Below are 22,165 nucleotides of genomic sequence, written 5' to 3'. Positions count from 1 at the left end.
GGGGAGACCAGCGATCGATCGCCCGTTCACACACTAGTTTAGTTCAGAGATACAGCGCGGAAACAGGAGGCAAAAGTCGGTCATCTTGAAACAGGCCCCAAACTCTCGCCCTCCTCTCCCTGCTTCAACTATTCCCTTTTTACTTCAGAGATACAGCGCGGAAACAGGCCCTTCCCCACCGAGTCCGTACTAGCCCGACCAGCGATCGCCCCGTTCACACACTAGAAACAAAGACAATAGGTGCAGGAGTAGAGGCCATTCGGCCCTTCGAGCCTGCACCATTCGCCATTCAATATGATCATGGCTGATCATCCAACTCAGTATCCTGTACCTGCCTTCTCTCCATATCCCCTGATCCCTTTAGCCACAAGGGCCACATCTAACTCGCTCTTAAATATAGCCAATGAACTGTGGACTCAACTACCTTCTGTGGCAGAGAATTCTGTCGCGTTATTCTTATAATAAGGCTGGTACAACGACGTAATCGGAGTCTGTCTTTATTTAGCAACTCTGTACAGCAACAGCAGGCTCGTGTGCAGGTCCGGGCCTCTCCTCAGCCCAACATCCGGTTCCGCCCCACAGCGCCCTCTTCAGGCCGGATGCCGTCACTGCAGCCTGTCCTTACACTATTATTCCATAATACCACATCTCCCTTTCTTTGAGAACAAAGGGTGGACTACCTTTATCTCTGCAGGTCTTAAGGGGTTTATTCTGCCCTTTTGCTGGAAGACCTGTCCCTGATCTGTTCCTGTTTCAAGCATGCAAACTAGAAATAAAATAACTTATGCGTTACCATACTGTGAACTATTACTTTAGCAGGCTGTGTTCTTCAAAACTTAAACTCTCAGGTTTCAGGTAAATGTAACAGGTTTACAGAACAATTTCACATCACATTTCACTCTCTTTTTCTTTACTGGATCAATGAATCACCAATCCAGTCTCTTCGGCTTTCTAACCTCTCTCCCACACCTGGTCCGCACAGTCTCTGTGGTGGGGCCCTCTCTGCTGGGTGATGTTGTCACTGGTGGAGCTGGCTCTGGTGTAGGTGAATCTTCTCCCACTGGTGGCTCATCAGCGTCGACTACCCCACTGTTGGTCTGCAGCGGCACCAAGCGATGCCGGTTCCTCCTCAGTGTGCCCTGAGGCACCTGGACGATATAAGAGCGAGGGGTATTGTGTGTAGATAGCACTGTGCCCTGGACTCGTGCATCGGTGATCCACACATCCTCCCCAGGTACGAGTGGCTCCAGATTTCTCGCTCCGTGCCTCTTGTCGAAGGATCTTGCGTCGTTCCGCCTCTTCTCCCTTTCTTTGGCCCCCAGCGCGTTGTAGTCAGGCAAAACTGGATTCAGCAGGGTTGGAAGGGCAGGAACTGTAGTGCGGAGGTGGCGCCCCATCAACAGCTCGGCCGGGCTATAGCCGTTCTGTAGAGGGGTTGCTCTGTAGGCCAGCAATGCAAGATATGGGTCTGACGCCTTTGTTAGCAGGTTTTTCACGGTTTGTACAGCGCCTTCCGCCTCCCCATTGGTCTGAGGAATTGAATTGAATTGAATTGAATTGAATTCCTTTTATTTGTCATCCAGACCGAAGTCTGAACGAAATTTAAGCAGTCATTACATATAATACAATACAATAAAAAACAACAATAAACACATATTAACATCCACCACAGTGAGTCCACCCAACATCTCCTCACTGTGATGGAGGCAAAAGTCTTAGGGCTGCAGTCTCTTCCCTCCTCTTCTCCTTCTGCGCTGAGGCGATACCCCCCGGGCGATGTTCCTCGCGGCTCAAACACCGCGGCCCGGGGTAGTCGAAGCTGCCGCTCACCAGACCTGCTGACGCAGCCGCTGGCCCGCGGCCGAACCCCCGGTCTCAGGCCACCGCCACCAGAACTGCCGTCCCAGCCCCCGGAGCATCGTTCCAGCCCCGAGCCGGGCCGTCCTCACGGGAGCGAGCTCAGTGCGAGTCCTGGCAGGCTCTGCCTCCTGAGCCTCGAGGTCGCCAGCTCCGCCACTAGGCCTCAGCGCAGACGGAGGCAGAGAAGGGGAATACGACAAAAAAGTCGCATTCCCCCCCAGGGAGAGACAGCAAGCCCCGTTTCAACCCCCCCCCCCAAAACACAAACTAAAAACCAAAACTAGACTAACCAAAACGAAAATAAACAAACCAAAAAACACAAAACTAACAGGACTGCCGGAGAGCCGCTGCAGCCAGAGCCGCGCCGCCACAAGGCCTGGGGCTGCTCGTGATGTGCACAAAGCCATACTCTGCTGCAAAGGCTTTAAAGTGGCTACCTGAGAACTGGGGCCCATTGTCACTTTTAAGAAATTCACAAATTCCATGACGGGAAAACATGGATTTCAGGTGCACCACCACATCTGTTGACCTTGTGGGTGACAGCATCGCAACTTCCACATACCTTGAGAAATAATCTACTACTAGTAGATAAGTCTTGTCTTTCAGCGTGAACAGGTCAGCTCCCAAGGTTTGCCAAGGCCTGTCTGGCATCTCCGTTGGCATCAGCGGCTCTTTGACGTTCCTTCTCCCTTGGATGCAGGTTCTACATTTCAGCACCATGTCATGCAGCTGGCTGCTGAGTCCTGGCCACCATACCGTCTGTTTGGCCTGGCCCCTGCACTTTGTCACCCCCAGGTGTCCCTCATGTAGTGTCTGCAGCACATCACCTTGTAAGGCTGATGGGATGACGAGCCTCGTGCCCCGCAGCAGCAGCCCATCGTGCACAGTCAGCACTGCTCTATCAGCCCAGTAATGTCTCAGCACTCCCTGCAGTTGGCTTTTGTCGGGCCAGCCGTCTGTGCAGTACTCCATCAGTGCAGAGCATGTGCTGTCTGCCTGCAGGTGCTCACGTAGGCTGCTCAGATAATCTCCACTGACAGGAATGTTGCTGATGACCGAGTCTACATAGATGTTGGTGTCCTCTAATAGGCTTGTGTCTGTGTGTGTTCTTGCGGCTATCAGAGGAGCACGAGATAAGGTGTCGGCTGTCCACAGGCTTTTGCCAGGGACATGCTCGACTGTATAGTTGTACCTCATGAGTCTCATCCTAAATCTTTGGATTCTTCGTGGGAGGTCATCCAAAGCTTTCCCTCCCAGCAGACTCACCAACGGCTTATGGTCAGTTTCCAGCTCGAATGGTCTTCCCAGGATGAAACAGCTGAACCTTTCACATGCCCACGTTGCAGCCAATGCCTCCTTCTCTACTTGAGCATAGCGCTGCTCTGTTGGTGTCATTGACCTGGACGCATATGCCACAGGTGACCACATGGCATCGCTCTTCTGCAGCAGGACTGCCACCAGGCCAAAGGAAGAGGCATCAGCAGAGATCTATAGAGCACTGTTTGGGTTGTATAATGTGAGAACTGGTGTGGATGACAGCTCTATTTTTAACTGATCAAAGGCTGCCTGCTGCTCTGTCCCCCAGTACCAGTGGTTCTTCTTGGACAGCAGGTCTCGTAGCACTTTGTCTTTTTCAGCCAGGTTAGGCAAGAAGCGGCCCAGCAGCCGCAGGTTCGTGTGCCTACCCGGGCATCTCCTCACTCCCCAACTCCCCGGTGCCGACATCACATCCGGCTACCACACAGTGAAGGCATTCCTTACACTATTATTCCATAATGCCACATCTCCCTTTCTTTGAGAACAAAGGGTGGACTACCTTTGTCTCTGCAGGTCTTAAGGGGTTTATTCTGCCCTTTTGCTGGAAGACCTGTCCCTGATTCACGCATGCAGAATAGAAATACAAAACTTACGCGTTACCATGCTGTGAACTATTACTTCAGCAGGCTGTGTTCTTCAAAACTTAAACTCTCAGGTTTCAGGTAAATGTACCAGGTTTACAGAACATTTTCACATTCACATTTCACTCTCTTTTACTTTACTGTGAAAACAGATCATTAAATCACCAATCAAGTCTCTTCGGCTTTCTAACCTCTCTCCCACACCTGGTCCACACAGTCTCTGTGGTGGGGCCCTCTCTGCTGGGTGATGTTGTCACTGGTGGAGCTGGCTCTGGTGTAGGTGAAACTTCTCCCACCGGTTGCTCCTCAGTGTCGACTACCCCACTGTTGGACTGCAGCGGCACCAAGTGATGCCGGTTCCTCCTCAGTGTGCCCTGAGGCACATGGACGATATAAGAGCGAGGAGTATTGTGTGTAGATAGCACTGTGACCTGGACTCGTGCATCGGTGATCCACACATCCTCCCCAGGTACGAGTGGCTCCTGATTTCTCGCTCCGTGCCTCTTGTCTTTGGCCCCCAGCGCGTTGTAGTCAGGCAAAATTGGATTCAGCAGGGTTGGAAGGGCAGGAACTGTAGTGCGTAGGCGGCGCCCCATCAACAGCTCGGCCGGGCTATAGCCGTTCTGTAGAGGGGTTGCTCTGTAGGCCAGCAATGCAAGATATGGGTCTGACGCCTTTGTTAGAGATTTGAGTATAGGAGCAAAGAAATCCTTTTACAGTGTATATGGCCCTAGTGAGACCGCACCAGGAGTATTGTGAGCAGTTTTGGTCTCCAAATTTTAGGAAGAGCATTCTTTCTATTGAAGGAGTGCAGCGTAGGTTTACAAGGTTAATTCCAGGGATAGCAGGGCTGTCCTATGCTGGGAGAATTGAGCGGCGGGGCTTGTACACTATGGAGTTTAGAAGGATGAAAGGATATCTTATTGAAACATATAAGTTTATCATTGGTTTGGACACGCTAGAGGCAGGAAACATGTTCCCGATGTTGGGGAATCCAGAACAAGGACCACAGTTTAAGAATAAGGGGTAAGCCATTTAGAAAGGAGACTAGGAAACACTTTTTCTCACAGTGAATTGCTGAGGGCGGTTCTCTGGATAATTTCAAGAGAGAGCTAGATATTATAACTGGATATGGGGAGAAGGCAAGAACGCGGTACTGATTGAGGATGATCAGCCATGATCACATGATCGAAGGGACGAATGGCCTACTGCTGCACCTATTGTATATTATCTGCCTTCATCACCTCTGCGCAGGAACGACCAAAAGACTCACATCACTCAGAGAACAGTAACATTGCCGCCTCAGAATTGTCCTAAACCTAAATAACCATTTAATAATTACAGCACGGAAACAGGTCATTTCGGCCCAACAAGTCCGTGCCGAACAACTTTTTTCCCTTACTCCCACCTGCCTGCACTCATGCCATAACCCTCCATTCCCTTCTCATCCATATGCCTATCCAATTTATTTTAAATGATACCAACGACCCTGCGTCCACCACTTACAATGGAAGCTCATTCCACACCGCTACCACTATCTGAGTAAAGAAGTTCCCCCTCATGTTACCCCTAAACTTCTGTCCCTTAATTCTGAAGTCATGTCCTCTTGTTTGAATCTTCCCTATTCTCAAAGGGAGAAGCTGATCCACATCAACTCTGTCTATCCCTCTCATCATTTTAAAGACCTCTATCAAGTCTCCCCTTAACCTTCTGCGCTCCAGAGAATAAAGACCTAACTTATTCAACCTTTCTCTGTAATTTAGTTGTTGAAACCCAGGCAACATTCTAGTAAATCTCCTCTGTACTCTCTCTATTTTGTTGACATCCTTCCTATAATTGGGCGACCAAAATTGTACACCATACTCCAGATTTGGTCTCACCAATGCCTTGTACAATTTTAACATTACATCCCAGCTTCTATACTCAATGCTCTGATTTATAAAGGCTAGCATACCAAAAGCTTTCTTTACCACCCTATCTATATGAGATTCCACCTTCAAGGAACTATGCACGGTTATTCCCAGATCCCTCTGTTCAACTGTATTCTTCAATTCCCTACCATTTACCATGTACGTCCTATTTTGATTTGTCCTGCCAAGGTGTAGCACCTCACATTTATCAGCATTAAACTCCATCTGCCATCTTTCAGCCCATTCTTCCAAATGGCCTAAATCACTCTGTAGACTTTGGAAATCCTCTTCATTATCCACAACACCCCCTATCTTGGTATCATCTGCATACTTACTAATCCAATTTACCACACCTTCATCCAGATCATTGATGTACATGACAAACAACAAAGGACCCAACACCGATCCCTGAGGCACCCCACTAGTCACCTGCCTCCAACCCGACAAACAACCATCCACCATTACCCTCTGGCTTCTCCCATTCAGCCACTGTTGAATCCATCTTGCTACTCCTGCATTTATACCCAACAGTTGAACCTTCTTAACCAACCTTCCATGAGGAACCTTGTCAAAGGCCTTAATAAAGTCCATATAGACAACATCCACTGCTTTACCCTCGTCAATTTCCCTAGTAACCTCTTCAAAAAATTCAAGAAGATTAGTCAAACATGACCTTCCAGGCACAAATCCATGCTGACTGTACCTAATCAGACCCAGTTTATCCAGATGCTTATATATATTATCTCTAAGTATCTTTTCCATTAATTTGCCCACCACTGAAGTCAAACTAACAGGCCTATAATTGCTAGGTTTACTCTTAGAACCCTTTTTAAACAATGGAACAACATGCGCAGTACGCCAATCCTCGGGGACTATTCCCGTTTCTAATGACATTTGAAATATTTCTGTCATAGCCCCGGCTATTTCTACACTAACTTCCCTCAATGGCCTAGGGAATATCCTGTCAGGACCTGGAGACTTATCCACTTTTATATTTTTCAAAAGTGTCAGTACTTCTTTTACTTTGAATCTCATAGTATCCATAGCTACTCTACTAGTTTCCCTTACCTCACATTATTCAATATCCTTCTCCTTGGTGAATACCGAAGAAAATAAATTGTTCAATATCTCCCCCATCCCTTTTAACTCTGCAGATAGCTGTCCACTCTGTTTCTCCAATGGACCAATTTTATCCCTCGTTCTCCTTTTACTATTAATATAGCTGTAGAAACCCTTTGGATTTACTTTCACCTTACTTGCCAAAGCAAACTCAAGTCTTCTTTTAACTTTTCTAATTTATTTCTTAAGATTATTTTTACATTCCTTATACTCCTCAAGCACCTCGTTTACTTCATGCTGCCTATAATTATTGTAGATCTCCCTCTTTTTCCGAACAAGATGTCCAATTTCCCTTGATAACCAGGGCTCTTTCCAATTTTTACTGTTTCCTTTCAACCGAACAGGAATATAAAGATACTGTACTCTTAAAATGTCCCCTTTAAATGTCCTCCATTTTTCTTCTACATCCTTCCCATAAAACAAAATGTCCCAGTTCACTGCTTTTAAATCATTTCGCATCTCATCAAAGGTAGCCTTTCTCCAATCGAAAATCTCAACCCTAGGTCCAGTTCTGACCCTCTCCATAATTATATTGAAACTAATGGTATTGTGATCACTGGACCCGAAGTTCTCCCCAACGCATACCTCCGCCACCTGTCCCGTCTCATTTCCTAACAGGACATTTCCTAAATAAAATGGCGAATCATGCAGCACCTCTCCCTCTTATTTTTTTCTCTCCATATTTATTGCTGTCACTCTTACTGAATAGTTCCTCTCCCTCCTGTGGGGTAATACTGGTGGAATGACACTGTGGAGTAGTACTGATGGAATGACACGCCTTGGGGGCGTACTGAAGGGGTGACACTGGGGTAGTACATTTGACGTTCCAACGGGGTCGGGTAGTACTGATGGAGTAATGCACTGTGTGGTAGTACTGATGGAGTAATGCACTGTGTGGTAGTACTGATGGAGTAATGCACTGTGTGGTTGTACTGATGGAATTACACCCTGTGGGGTAGTATTGATGGAATGACTCACTGGGGGGGAGCATTGATGGAGTGACATACTATGGTGCATTACTGATGGAGTGACACACTATGGCGCATTACTGATGGAGTGGCATATTATGGGGTGGTACACATGTAGTAATGATGAGGTGCTAATTGTATGGTGGAACAAATGGTGTGACACTGTATGGTAAATAGACACAAAATGGTGGAGTAAATCAGCGGGACAGGCAGCATCACTGGAGCGAACGAATGGGCGACGTTTCGGGGAGAGAACCTTTTTCAGACTAATGTCATAAGAGTGGGATGGACAGAGTAGAATGTAATCGGAGACAGTAAGACTGTTGGCGGGCTGGGTAGGGGAAGAGGATGGAGAAAGATGGAAAGCAAGGGCTACTTGAAGTTACATAAGTCAATGATCATACCACTGGGGTGTTAGCTACCCAAGCGAAATATGAGGTGCTGTTCCTCCAATTCGCGCTGTGCCTCATTCTGAGGATGGAGGAGGCCCAGGACACCACGCTCTGTGGTTGTCCTGATGGAGTGGCATAGTTTGGTGTAGTGCTGATGGAGCAATACAATGTGGAGTAGTATTGATGGGCTGACACACTGTGGGGTAGTACTGATGTATGACATATTCTGGGGTAGTGCTGAGGAGGGATACACTTTGGTGTAGTAGTGTTGGAGTGGCATGTGTCGGGTAATACCGCTGGAACGATAACCTGACAGGTAGTTCTGTTGGTGACACATTGTGGGGAGGTTCTGATGGAGTAACAGACAGTGGGATAGTACTGATGGAGTGACACACTGTGGTGGTACTGATGAAATGATCCACTGTGGGGCAGTACTGATGGAGTGACACCCTGTGGGTGGTACTGATGGAGAGACACTGCGGAGCAGTACTCATGGAGTGACATAATCTGGGGTAGTACTAATAGTGGCAGATTTTCATATCGGTTCAAGGATTATTTCCTTTAGTCATTATGATGGAAGACAGGGATTCAGGAGATAATATGAACGCACTCACGAGCATTCCACGAGACATTCAATGCCGTCGAAAGGTAAAGCTTCCAAACAGTCTCTTGGTTAAAAGTAATATTATTGTAGTAGCAATAACAGTAAGATATTCATCCAAACTTCTGCTTTTATAAGTACACTAGGAAGGGACCCGTTGGCTCCCAGCTTGACACGGGAGGGCTGGTCCCCTAACGCTATATTCCACCTCTCCACCAATTACAATATTGGCCAGTGTGGGGGGGGGGAGGTTCTTCCGGAGCACTAACTTCGGTTTTGTGGGCCGAAGGCTCGTTTACAGATTGCGAGTATCGACATTGTGGGCCGAATGGATTCTTGGGCTGGCAGCTCAGTCACTCAGGCCTGGTGGGCTGGCAGCTCAGAAACTCGGGCCTGGTGGGCTGGCAGCTCAGAAACTGCCAGATATTCTGCTGAAAGCAGGTGACAGAGTCTCTGTGATAGAGAGCACGGGGAGACGGTGGACAATCGATTTTAGACATTTTCATCTTTTTTACAGATCACAGCAATGAATGAGGAAAGGCTATCCTTGCGTGGATCTCTGGAGCGCTAGTATGGGTGTTGTGGGGTGAAGGGACTGCTTTCCAGAGGACTAATATGGACATTGTGGACTGAATGGATTCTTGGACTTGCAGTTCACTAAGTCGTGACTGGTGGGCTGGCACGTCAGTCACTGCCAGCTGGTGTGGTGGTAATTCAATCAGTTACCTCTCCCTCATTCACCCCCCAACTCGGCTCCATGCACCCCCCCCACCCCACGTAGTCAGTCCATCTCCCCTAAACCTCCCCCCATGCACTCTCAGTGGCTCTCCGACAGCGCATCCAATCCTGCATATTTGATACCCATTGCGATGAAGAACGCGCAGACATGGCAAGTGGAAAAAGGATTTATTCAAGATCCAAATGCGAACGAGTCTTAAAACATTGCAATTCCAACCTCACATCACGTCAAGCAGAGTGCAGGCAGCAAGTCCAACCTCACAGCATGACAAGCACTCCAACAGAGACAAACACACACACACACACAGACACACACACACACACACACACACACACACACACACACACACACGCACGCACGCACGCACGCACGCACGCACGCACACACACACACACGCACGCACACACGCACACACACACACACACACACACACACAGAAACACACAGAGAGAGAGACACACAGGCACACACACAGAGACGCACACAGGGGGACACACAGGGACACACACACAGGGACGCACACACACAGATACACACAAAAAGACACACACTCATACACACACAAAAAGACACACAAACATACACATACACACACACAAATACACACACACACATACACAAACACACATACAAAACACACCCACACAAACACAAAGGCACACACACACACAGACAAAGACACACAAACGCAGACACACATATACACACACTCACACAGAGCACCAATACTAAAATGCCAAGTAAATTCAGAACGTGGTAAGCATACTGGTAAGCATACGGATTCATGTTACTTACCATATACACTCCTCTAGACCTGCTGTTATTCCAAAAACGAGCTCCAAATAACTTTCAACAAACACACGCACACACACCATATGAATGGCAGTAAGCACTCTTGAATTACTCAAGCGGTACAGGGCGGCGTTTCCACTTTGGCCTTTCCGCACTGAGCGCCACCTCTAAACTCACCGGAAAAGACGCAATCAGCACAATCTCTCCACTAAGCGAAAGTCACGGAATGAGCGGCAAGTTTGCATTAAACAGAGTCCTGATCTAATAAAAAGTGTATCCTCGGGGTTTCCTTCCAAAAACGGTTCAACAGCATGCCACATATAAAACGCAAGCTACATTTAAAAAGCAAAACGCATTTACAAATATATGCATAGTCAAATGGCACACTTTTCAATTAGCGGCACAGTCAATAGGGACACTTGTCAATTAGCGGCACAGTCAATATGGACACTTTTCAATTAGCGGTCATGTCAAAGGGGACACTTTTCTATCAACGGCACTGTCAAAGATATACTTTTCAATCAGCGCCACTTTCAAACGGCACACTTTTCAATCAGCGGCACTGACAAAATGCACACTTTTCAATCAGTGGCACTGACAAAAGGCACACTTTACAATCAGTGGCACTGACAAAAGGCACACTTTACAATCAGTGGCACTGACAAAAGGCACACTTTACAATCAGTGGCACTGACAAAAGGCACACGTTTCAATTTGCGGCACTGTCAAATGACACACTTTTCAATCAACGGCACAATCAAAAGGCACACTTTTCAAAGCGGCACAGTTAAAAGGCACAGTCAAAAGGCACGTTAAATATGTTATCCTTCCAAACACAGTTCCAAATAAACCACATAAAAGCATATAAAACTACTCACAGTTTAGTAAACATGTGTTCGCTGTTCAGTTTATTCACAGCTCAGACTGAGATTCGTGACCTCTCCCTCCCCATCTTGCAGCGACCGCGGCACGTCCACAGGTCCGGGTTTATAAGTACTACCCCACCCACCGGATGGTGCGTGGCTTTCATTGCGTGATTGATTGAAGCCAGAATCTCAACGTTTTTTAAACATTAATGAGTCCTATATTTTTCACCGATGGGAAAAATCCTCTGGCCCTGACAGCTGGTGGGAGGCTCTGAGTAAGATGGCCAAAAGTCACGGCCGTAAGTGGTAGCGATTTTTCCAAAATCCATATACAGTGCAAACAGAAAGTGGTCAAGATTTGACCTTTAATCGCTTGCCTATGCATTTTCCAAGCAACTGTACATGCCTTTGCATTTTCAACGCAACCGTACATGCCTTTGCATTTTCGAAGCAAACCAGCTTTTGCTTTTCAAAGCGAACAACCTTTTTTGCATTTTCAAAGCAAACGACCTTTTGCATTTTCATAGCAAACCACCTTTTGCATTTTCGAAGCAAACCACCATTTCCATTTTCAAAGCAATCCTTATTATTGTAAATGCAAATGCTGTTTTTGGTTTGAAAATATAAATGGTGGTTTGATTTGAAAATGCAAATGGTGGTTTGGTTTGAAAATACAAAAGGATTGGATTGAAAATGTAAAATGATTGGAATGAAAATGCAATATGGTGGTTTGGTTTGAAAATGTAAATGGTGGTTTGGTTTGAAAATGCAAATGGAGGTTTGGTTTGAAAATGCAAAGATGTGGTTTTAAAATGCAAAATGATTGGATTGAAAATGGAAAATGATTGGATTGAAAATGCATATGGTGGTTTGGTTTGGAAATGGAAATGGTGGTTTGAAAACGCAAATGGTGGTTTGGTTTGAAAACGCAAATGGTGGATTGGTTTGAAAATGCAAAAGGAGGTTTGATTTGTAAATGAAAAACGTTTGCCTTGAAAGTGCAAAGGTGGTTTGCTTTGAAAATGCAAAAGATCGTTTGCTTTGAAAACGGAAAAGGTGGTTTGCTTTGAAAATGTAAATGCTTGTCTGGTTTGAAAATGCAAATGGTTTTTTAGTTTGAAACTGCAAATGGTGGTTTCTTTTGAAAATGCAAATGGTGGTTTGGGTTCGAAATGCAGTAGGTGATTTGGTTTGAAAATGCTAAGGTTTTGCTTTAAAATGCAAAAGATAGGGATTGAAAATGCAAAAGGATTGGATTGAATATGCATATGGTGGTTTGCTTTGAAAAATCAAATGGTAGTTTGAAAACGCAATAAGGTGGATTGAATTGAAAATGCAAAAAGGTGGTTTGATTTGAAAATGCAATAGATGGTTTCCTTGGAAAATGCAAAAGGTTTGGTTTGGAAATGTAAGGGGTGGTTTAGTTTGAAAATGCAAAATGTTTGCTTTGAAAATGCAAAAGGTTTGTGTTGAAAATGCAAAAGGTTTGATTTGAAAATGCAACAGCTGGTTTACTTTGAAAATGCAAAACGTTGGCTTTTAAAATGCAAATGTATGTTTGCTTTGAAAATGCAAATGTTGGCTTTGAAAATGCAAAAGGTGGTTTGGTTTGAAAGTGCAAAATGTAAGTTTGAAAATGCACAAGGTTCAGTTTAGAAATTCAAATGGTGGTTTGGTTTGAACATGCAAATGGTGGTTTGGTTTGAAAATGCCAAACGTTTGCATTGGAAATGCTAAAGGTTTTGCTTTTAAAATGCTAATGATTGTTTTGAACATGCAAATGAAGGATTGCTTTGAAAATTCAAATGGTGTCTTTGGTTTGAAAATGCAAAAGGATTGGATTGAAAATGCAAATGGTGGTTTGAAAACACAAATTGTGGTTTGGTTTGAAAACGTAAATGGTGGATCATTTTTGAAAATGTAAAAGGAGGTTTGCTTTGAAAATGCAAAAGGTGGTTTGTTTTGAAAATGGAAAAGGAGGTTTGCTTTCAAAATGCAAAAGGTGGTTTGTTTTGAAAATGGTGCCTTGAAACGGCAAATGGTGGTTTGTTTTGAAATCGCAAATGGTGGTTTGCTTTGAAAACACAAAGGTGGTTTGCTTTGCAAAATGTGGTTTTCTTTGAAAATGTAAAAGGTGGTTTGCTTTGAAAATGTAAAAAGGTTTGCTTTGAAAATGAAAATGATAGTTTGCTTTGAAAATGCAAAGATGGTTAGCTTTGAAAATGCAAATTATGGTTTTCTTTGATAAAGCAAATGGTGGTTTGCTTTGAAAATGCAAATGGTGGATTGCTTTGAAAATGGAAATGGTGGTTTGCTTCGAAAATGCAAAAGGTCGTTTGCTTTGAAAATGCAAAAGGTTGTTCGCTTTGAAAAGCAAAAGCTGGTTTGCTTCGAAAATGCAAAGGCATGTACGGTTGCGTTGAAAATGCAAAGGCAAGCGATTAAAAGTCAAATCTTGACCACTTTCTGTTTGCACTATATATGGATTTTGGAAAAATCGCTACCACTTACGGCTGTGATTTTTGGCCATCTTACTCAGAGCCTCCCACCAGCTGTCAGGGCCAGAGGATTTTTCCCATCGGTGAAAAATAAAGGACTCATTAATGTTTAAAACACGTTGAGATTCTGTCTTCAATCAATCACGCAATGAAGGCCACGCACCATCCGGTGGGTGGGATAGTACCTATAAACCCGGACGTGTGGACGTGCCGCGGTCGCTGCAAGATGGGGAGGGAGAGGTCACGAATCTCAGTCTGAGCTGTGAATAAACTGAACAGCGAACACATGTTTACTAAACTGTGAGTGTAATTTTATATGCTTTTATGTGGTTTATTTGGAACTGTGTTTGGAAGGATAACATGTTTTACGTGCCTTTTGATTGTGCCTTTTAACTGTGCCGCTTTGAAAAGTGTGCCGTTGATTGAAAAGTGTGTCTTTTGAATAGTGTCGCAAATTGAAAAGTGTGCCTTTTGTCAGTGCCACTGATTGAAAAGTGTGCCTTTTGTCAGTGCCACTGATTGAAAAGTGTGCCTTTTGACAGTGCCGCTGATTTAAAAGTGTGTCTTTTGACAATGCCGCTAATTGAAAAGTGTGCCATTTGACTGTGCCTATATTTTTTAAATGTGTTTTGCTTTTTAAATGTGGCTTGCGTTTTATATGTGGCAAGCTGTTGATCCGTTTTTGGAAGGAAAACCCGAGGATAAACGTTTTATTAGATCAGGACTGTGTTTAATGCAAACTTGCCGCTCATTCCGTGACTTTCGCTTAGTGGAGAGATGGTGCTGATTGCGTCGTTTCCGGTGAGTTTAGAGGTGGCGCTCATTGCGGAAGGGCCAAAGTGGAAACGCCGCCCTGTACCGCTTGAGTAATTCAAGAGAGCTTACTGCCATTCATATGGTGTGTGTGCGTGTGTTTGTTGAAAGTTATTTGGAGCACGTTTTTGGAATAACAGCAGGAGTGTTTATCTAGAGGAGTGTTTCACAATTTTAAAAAAAGGCTTTAAACATTTGAATCATTTGGTTTGACACACCTGTGTTCTTATTTTCAAATTACTTACAAAGACTATATGGTTAGTAACATGAATCAGTATGCTTACAACGTTCTGAATTTACTTGGCATTTTAGTATTGGTGCTCTGTGTGAGTGTGTGTGTGTATATGTGTGTCTGTGTTTGTGTGCCTTTGTGTTTGTGTGGGTATGTTTTGTATGTGTGTGTGTGTGTGTGTGTATGTGTGTGTGTGTATGTGTGTGTGTGTCTTTGTGTTTGTGTGTGTATGTTTGTGTCTTTTTGTGTGTGTGTATGTGTGTGTGTCTTTTTGTGTGTGTCTGTGTGTGTGTGTGTGTGTGTGTGTGTGTGTGTGTGTGTATGTGTGTGTGTGTGTGTGTGTGTGTGTGTGTGTGTGTGTGTGTGTGTGTGTGTGTGTGTGTGTGTGTTTGTCTCTGTTTGTGTGCTTGTCATGCTGTGAGATTGGACTTGCTGCCTGCACTCTGCTAGAAGTGCTGTGAGGTTGGAATTTCATTCTTTTATAACTCGTTCGCATTTGGATCTTGAATAAATCCTTTTCCACTTGCCATTTCTGCACGTTCTTCATCACAATGGGTATCAAATAGGCAGGAATGGCTGCGCTGTCGGAGAGCCACTGACAGTGCATGGGGGAGGTTTAGGGGAGATGGACTGAATACGTGGGGGGGGGGGGTGCATGGAGCAGAGTTGGGGGGTGAATGAGGGAGAGGTAACTGATTGAACTGCCACCACATCAGCTGTCAGTGACTGACGTGCCAGCCCACCAGTCACGACTTAGTGAACTGCAAGTCCAAGAATCCATTCAGTCCACAATGTCCATATTAGCCCTATGGAAAGCTGTCCCTTCACCCCACAACACCCATACTAGCGCTCCAGAGATCCACGCAAGGATAGCCTTTCCTCATTCATTGCTGTGATCTGTAAAAAAGATGAAATGTCTAAAATCGATTGTCCACCGTCTCCCCGTGCTCTCTCTCACAGAGACTCTGTCACCTGCTTTCAGCAGAATATCTGGCCGTTTCTGAGCTGCCAGCCCACCAGGCCCGAGTTTCTGAGCTGCCAGCCCACCAGGCCTGGGTGACTGAGCTGCCAGCCCAAGATTCCATTCGGTCCACAATTTCGATACTCGCACTGGAAACGAGCCTTCGGCCCACAAAACCGAAGTTAACGTTTCAGAAGACCCCCCCCCCCTCCCACACTGGCCAATATTGTAATTGGTGGAGAGGTGGAATATTGCGTTAGGGGACCAGCCCTCCCGTGTGAAGCTGGGAGCCAACGGGTCCCTTCCTAGTGTACTTATAAAAGAAGAAGTTTGGATGAATATCTTACTGTTATTGCTACTACAATAAAACACATTTTAACCAAGAGACTGTTTGGAAGATTTACCTTTCGACGGCATTGAATGTCTCGTGGAGTGCTCGTGAGTGCGTTCCTATTATCTCCTGAACCCCTGTCTTCAATCATAATGACTAAAGGAAATAATCCTTGAACCGATATGAAAATCTGCCACTATAAGTACTACCCCAGATTATGTCACTCCATGACTACTGCTCCGCAGTGTCTCTCCATCAGTACCACCCACAGGGTTTCACTCCATCAGTACTGCCCCAAAGTGGATCATTTCATCAGTACCACAACAGTGTGTCCCTCCATCAGTACCACCACAGCGTGTCACTCCATCAGTACTACCCCACTGTATGTTACTCCATCAGAACCTCCCCACAATGTGCCACCAACAGAACTACCTGTCAGGTTATCGTTCCAGCAGTATTATCCGACACATGCCACTCCATCACTACTACACCAAAGTGTATCCCTCCTTCAGCACTACTCCAGAATATGTCATACATCAGTACTACCCCACAGTGTTTCAGCCCATCAATAATACTCCACATTTTATTGCTCCATCAGCAATACACCAAACTATGCCACTCCATCAGGACAACCACAGAGCGTGGTGTCCTGGGCCTCCTCTATCCTCAGAATGAGGCACAGCGCGAATTGTAGGAACAGCACCTCATATTTCGCTTGGGTAGCTAACACCCCAGTGGTATGATCATTGACTTATGTAACTTCAAGAAGCCCTTGCTTTCCATCTTTCTCCATCCTCTTCCCCTTCCCAGTTCCCCCACCAGTCTTACTGCCTCCGATTACATTCTACTCTGTCCCGCCCACTCCTGTGACATTAGTCTGAAGAAGGATCTCGCCCCGAAACGTCGCCCATTCGTTCGCTCCAGTGGTGCTGCCTGTCCCGCTGATTTACTCCACCATTTTGTGTCTATTTACCATACACATTGTCACTCCATTTGTGCCACCATACATTTAACACCTCATCATTACTACATGTGTACCACCCCATAATATGCCACTCCATCAGTAATGCGCCATAGTGTGTCACTCCATTAGTAATGCACCATAGTATGTCACTCCATCAATGCTCCCTCCCAGTGAGTCATTCCATCAATACTACCCCACAGGGTGTAATTCCATCATTACTACCACACAGTGCATTACTCCATCAGTACTACCCCACCCCGTTGGAACGTCAAATGTGCTACCCCAGTGTCACCCCATCAGTACGCCCCCAAGGCGTGTCATTCCATCAGTTATACCCCACAGGAAGGAGAGTAACTATTCAGTAAGAATGACAGCAATAAATATGGAGAGAGAAAAATAAGAGGGAGAGGTGCTGCATCATTCGCCATTTTATTTAGGAAATGTCCTGTTAGGAAATGAGACGGGACAGATGGCGGAGGTATGCGTTGGGGAGCACTTCGGGTCCAGTGATCACAATACCATTAGTTTCAATATAATCATGGAGAGGGTCAGAACTGGACCTAGGGTTAAGATTTTTGATTGGAGAAAGGCTACCTTTGATGAGATGCGAAATGATTTAAAAGGAGTGAATTTGGACATTTTGTTTTATGGGAAGGATGTAGAGGAGAAATGGAGGACATTTAAAGGGGAAATTTTAAGAGTACAGAATCTTTATGTTCCTGTTCGGTTGAAAGGAAACAGTAAAAATTGGAAAGAGCCCTGGTTTTCAAGGGAAATTGGACATCTTGTTCGGAAAAAGAGGGAGATCTACAATAATTATAGGCAGCATGAATTAAATGAGGTGCTTGAGGAGTATAAGGAATGTAAGAAGAATCTTAAGAAATAAATTAGAAAAGCTAAAAGGAGACATGAGGTTGCTTTGGCAAGTAAGGTGAAAGTAAATCCAAAGGGTTTCTACAGCTATATTAATAGTAAAAGGAGAACGAGGGATACAATTGGTCCATTGGAGAGACAGAGTGGACAGCTATCTGCAGAGCCAAAAGAGATGGGGGAGATATTGAACAATTTATTTTCTTCGGTATTCACCAAGGAGAAGGATATTGAATTATGTGAGGTAAGGGAAACTAGTAAAGTAGCTATGGATACTATGAGTTTCAAAGTAAAAGAAGTACTGACACTTTTGAAAAATATAAAAGTGGATACGTCTCCAGGTCCTGACAGGATATTCCCTCGGACATTGAGGTAAGTCGGTGTAGAAATAACCGGGGCTATGACAGAAATATTTCAAATGTCATTAGAAACGGGAATAGTCCCCGAGGAGTGGCGTACTGCGCATGTTGTTCCATTGTTTAAAAAGGTTTCTAAGAGTGACCCTAGCAATTATAGGCCTGTTAGTTTGACTTCAGTGGTGGGCAAATTAATGGAAAAGATACTTAGAGATAATATATATAAGCATCTGGATAAACAGGGTCTGATTAGGAACAGTCAGCATGGATTTGTGCCTGGAAGGTCATGTTTGACTAATCTTCTTGAATTTTTGAAGAGGTTACTAGGGAAATTGACGAGGGTAAAGCAGTGGATGTTGTCTATATGGACTTTAGTAAGGCCTTTGACAAGGTTCCTCATGGAAGGTTGGTTAAGATGGTTCAACTGTTGTGTATAAATGCAGGAGTAGCAAGATGGATTCAACAGTGGCTGAATGGGAGAAGCCAGAGGGTAGTGGTGGATGGTTGTTTGTCGGGTTGGAGGCAGGTGATTAGTGGGGTGCCTCAGGGATCGGTGTTGGGTCCTATGTTGTTTATCATGTACATCAATGGTCTGGATGAATGTGTGGTAAATTGGATTAGTAAGTATGCAGATGATACCAAGATAGGGGTTGTTGTGGATAATGAAGAGGATTTCCAAAGTCTACAGAGTGATTTAGGCCATTTGGAAGAATGGGCTGAAAGATGGCAGATGGAGTTTAATGCTGATAAATGTGAGGTGCTACACCTTGGCAGGACAAATCAAAATAGGACGTACATGGTGAATGGTAGGGAATTGAAGAATACTGTTGAACAGAGGGATCTGGGAATAACCGTGCATAGTTCCTTGAAGATGGAATCTCATATAGATAGGGTGGTAAAGAAAGCTTTTGGTATGCTAGCCTTTATAAATCAGAGCATTGAGTATAGTAGCTGGGATGTAATGTTAAAATTGTACAAGGCATTGGTGAGACCAAATCTGGAGTATGGTGTACAATTTTGGTCGGCCAATTATAGGAAGGATGTCAACAAAACAGAGAGAGTACAGAGGAGATTTACTAGAATGTTGCCTGGGTTTCAACAACTAAGTTACAGAGAAAGGTTGAATAAGTTAGGTCTTTATTCTCTGGAGCGCAGAAGGTTAAGGGGGGACTTGATAGAGGTCTTTAAAATGATGCGAGGGATAGACAGAGTTGATGTGGATCAGCTTTTCCCTTTGAGAATAGGGAAGATTCAAACAAGAGGACATGATTTCAGAATTAAGGGACAGAAGTTTAGGGGTAACATGAGGGGGGACTTCTTTACTCAGAGAGTGGTAGCTGTGTGGAATGAGCTTCCAGTGGAAGTGGTGGAGGCAGGTTCGTTGGTATCATTTAAAAATAAATTGGATAGGCATATGGATGAGAAGGGAATGGAGGGTTATGGTATGAGTGCATGCAGGTGGGACTAAGGGAAAAAAGTTGTTCGGCACGGACTTGTAGGGCCGAGATGGCCTGTTTCCGTGCTGTAATTGTTATATGGTTATATGCTGATATGGTTAAGTTAGGTCTTTATTCTCTGGAGCGCAGAAAGTTAAGGGGGGACTTGATAGAGGCCTTTAAAATGATGAGAGGGATAGACATAGTTGATGTGGATCAGCTTCTCCCTTTGAGAATAGGGAAGATTCAAACAAGAGGACATGACTTCAGAATTAAGGGACAGATGTTTAGGGGTAACATGAAGGGGAACGTCTTTACTCTGAGAGTGGTGGCGGTGTGGAATGAACTTCCAGAGGAACTGGTGGAGGCAGGGTCGTTGGTATCATTTAAAAATAAATTGGATAGGCATATGGATGAGAAGGGAATGGAGGGTTATGGTATGAGTGCAGGCAGGTGGGACTAAGGGAAAAAGTTGTTCGGCACGGACTTGTAGGCCCGAGATGGCCTGTTTCCGTGCTGTAATTGTTATATGGTTATTTAGGTTTAGGACAATTCTGAGGCGGCAATGTTACTGTTCTCTGAGTGATATGAGTCTTTTGGTCGTTCCTGCGCAGAGGTGATGAAGGCAGATAATATGCAATAGGTGCAGCAGTAGGCCATTCGTCCCTTCGATCATGTAATCATGGCTGATCATCCTCAATCAGTACCGCGTTCTTGCCTTCTCCCCACATCCACTTACAATATCTATCTCTCTCTTGAAATTATCCAGAGAACCGCACTCCGCAACTCACTGTGAGAAAAAGTGTTTCCTAGTCTCCTTTCGAAATGGCTTACCCCTTATTCTTAAACTGTGGTCCTTGTTCTGGATTCCCCAACATGGGGAACATGTTTCCTGCCTCTAGCGTGTCCAAACCCTTGATAAACTTATATGTTTCACTAAGATATCCTTTCATCCTTCTAAACTCCATAGTGTACAAGCCCCGTTGCTCAATTCTCCCAGCATAGGACAGTCCTGCTATCCCTGGAATTAACCTTGTAAACCTACGCTGCACTCCTTCAATAGAAAGAATGTCCTTCCTCAAATTTGGAGACCAAAACTGCTCACAATACTCCTGGTGCGGTCTCACTAGGGCCATATACACTGTAGAAGGATCTCTTTCCTCCTGTACTCAAATCCTCTTGATATGAAGGCCGACATGCCACGCAATTTCTTCATTGTCTACTATACCTGCATGCTTACGTTCATTGACTGAGGAACAAGGACCCTCAGATCCCGTTGTGCACCCCCTTTCCCACTTGACACCAGTTAGATGTTAATCCGCCTCCTGTGTTTGCTACCAAAGTGGACAACCTCACATTTATCCACATTCAACTGCATCTGCCATGCATCTGCCCATGTTTGTCCCATGGTATAGTCAGATCTATTCCAGGCAAGCAGGGATTGAATGGTTACCGGGATTGACGGGAGTGGTTGGGTTGAGGTGACAGTCAGTGAGCCCGGAGGGTGGGGTTGAGGTGACAGTCAGTGAAGCCGCGATCACATTGAGTGGTGAAGCTGAGCGGAGGGGGGGATTTTAGTCCGAGGTGATCTGTTGAACTAATTCCTCAACCTGTAGACTAAAGTCGCCCAGTCCAGTCCACCTTCAAACTGGGCACCAGAAGCCCTGAGAGAGTCCCTGGAATTTGGCATTGCCTTGCTGAGTAAAACGGATTGAAGGGAGTCAGACACAAAACATGAGGTGCAGAGTTGGATCTGATGAAGTTTGAAACCATTTTCCCTTTGCTGGAACAATGCCGCCGCTCCCAATTCCCATCCCTCAGTATCTATCGCCACAATTCCCAGTCTTTGGAGTTTCTCAATCAATTCCCTAAATAAATCACAACCTGTCTGTCTCAGCAGGGATTTCACATGGCTGATGTCATCTGTTTGTGAATCATTTCCAAATCTCTGTTTATAAACTCTGTTGAAACTTCACTTTCCCGGTGGGGACGGAAAATGGTATAAAATCTCCAGGAATAATCTGCCTCAGCATTTCATTCCGAGACATTACCGGTAGCTCACGGGGACACGTCGCTGGGCAGAGGACATGTGGGAAAAGGTTTATGAATATTTAGACGTGGAGAAAATCCTCTACGTGATCATTGCTGCCGTTGGAGTCCCTGGTAAGTGAGAGATTGAGTAGAATAATTCAAATTTTATAACTCCATCCGTGTGTGTGTTAACTGTTGTTGATCGGATTCTGATCATATTACAAGTTCCCAACTGATGATTTTGTACAAGTAGATGTGAAGAATATCAATCGTCTCAGTGAAATATTTGTGAATTAACCCTGCTGTGATTTTTCTTATTTTCAGACAGCTGAAACAAAGCCTCTTTTTATCCCACTGCTGCCGGGAGCCACTAGAATGTTGTTCTTGCGTTCAGTGGCATCTTGCCCAGAGTTGTCCCAGTGCTCGGGACAGGCAGGCAGGCAGCTCTCCGGGACGGTGTAACTGGGAGAGAGGGTTTCACATTGTGAATTTCACGGTGTGTAGGTTATTGATCAGAGTGAACAGCCG

This window comes from Amblyraja radiata, unplaced genomic scaffold (genome assembly GCF_010909765.2).
Source record: "Amblyraja radiata isolate CabotCenter1 unplaced genomic scaffold, sAmbRad1.1.pri S139, whole genome shotgun sequence".
Lineage (NCBI taxonomy): Eukaryota > Metazoa > Chordata > Chondrichthyes > Rajiformes > Rajidae > Amblyraja > Amblyraja radiata.
The sequence above is the reverse complement of the archived record's forward strand: the minus strand, read 5'-3'. Positions refer to the sequence as shown.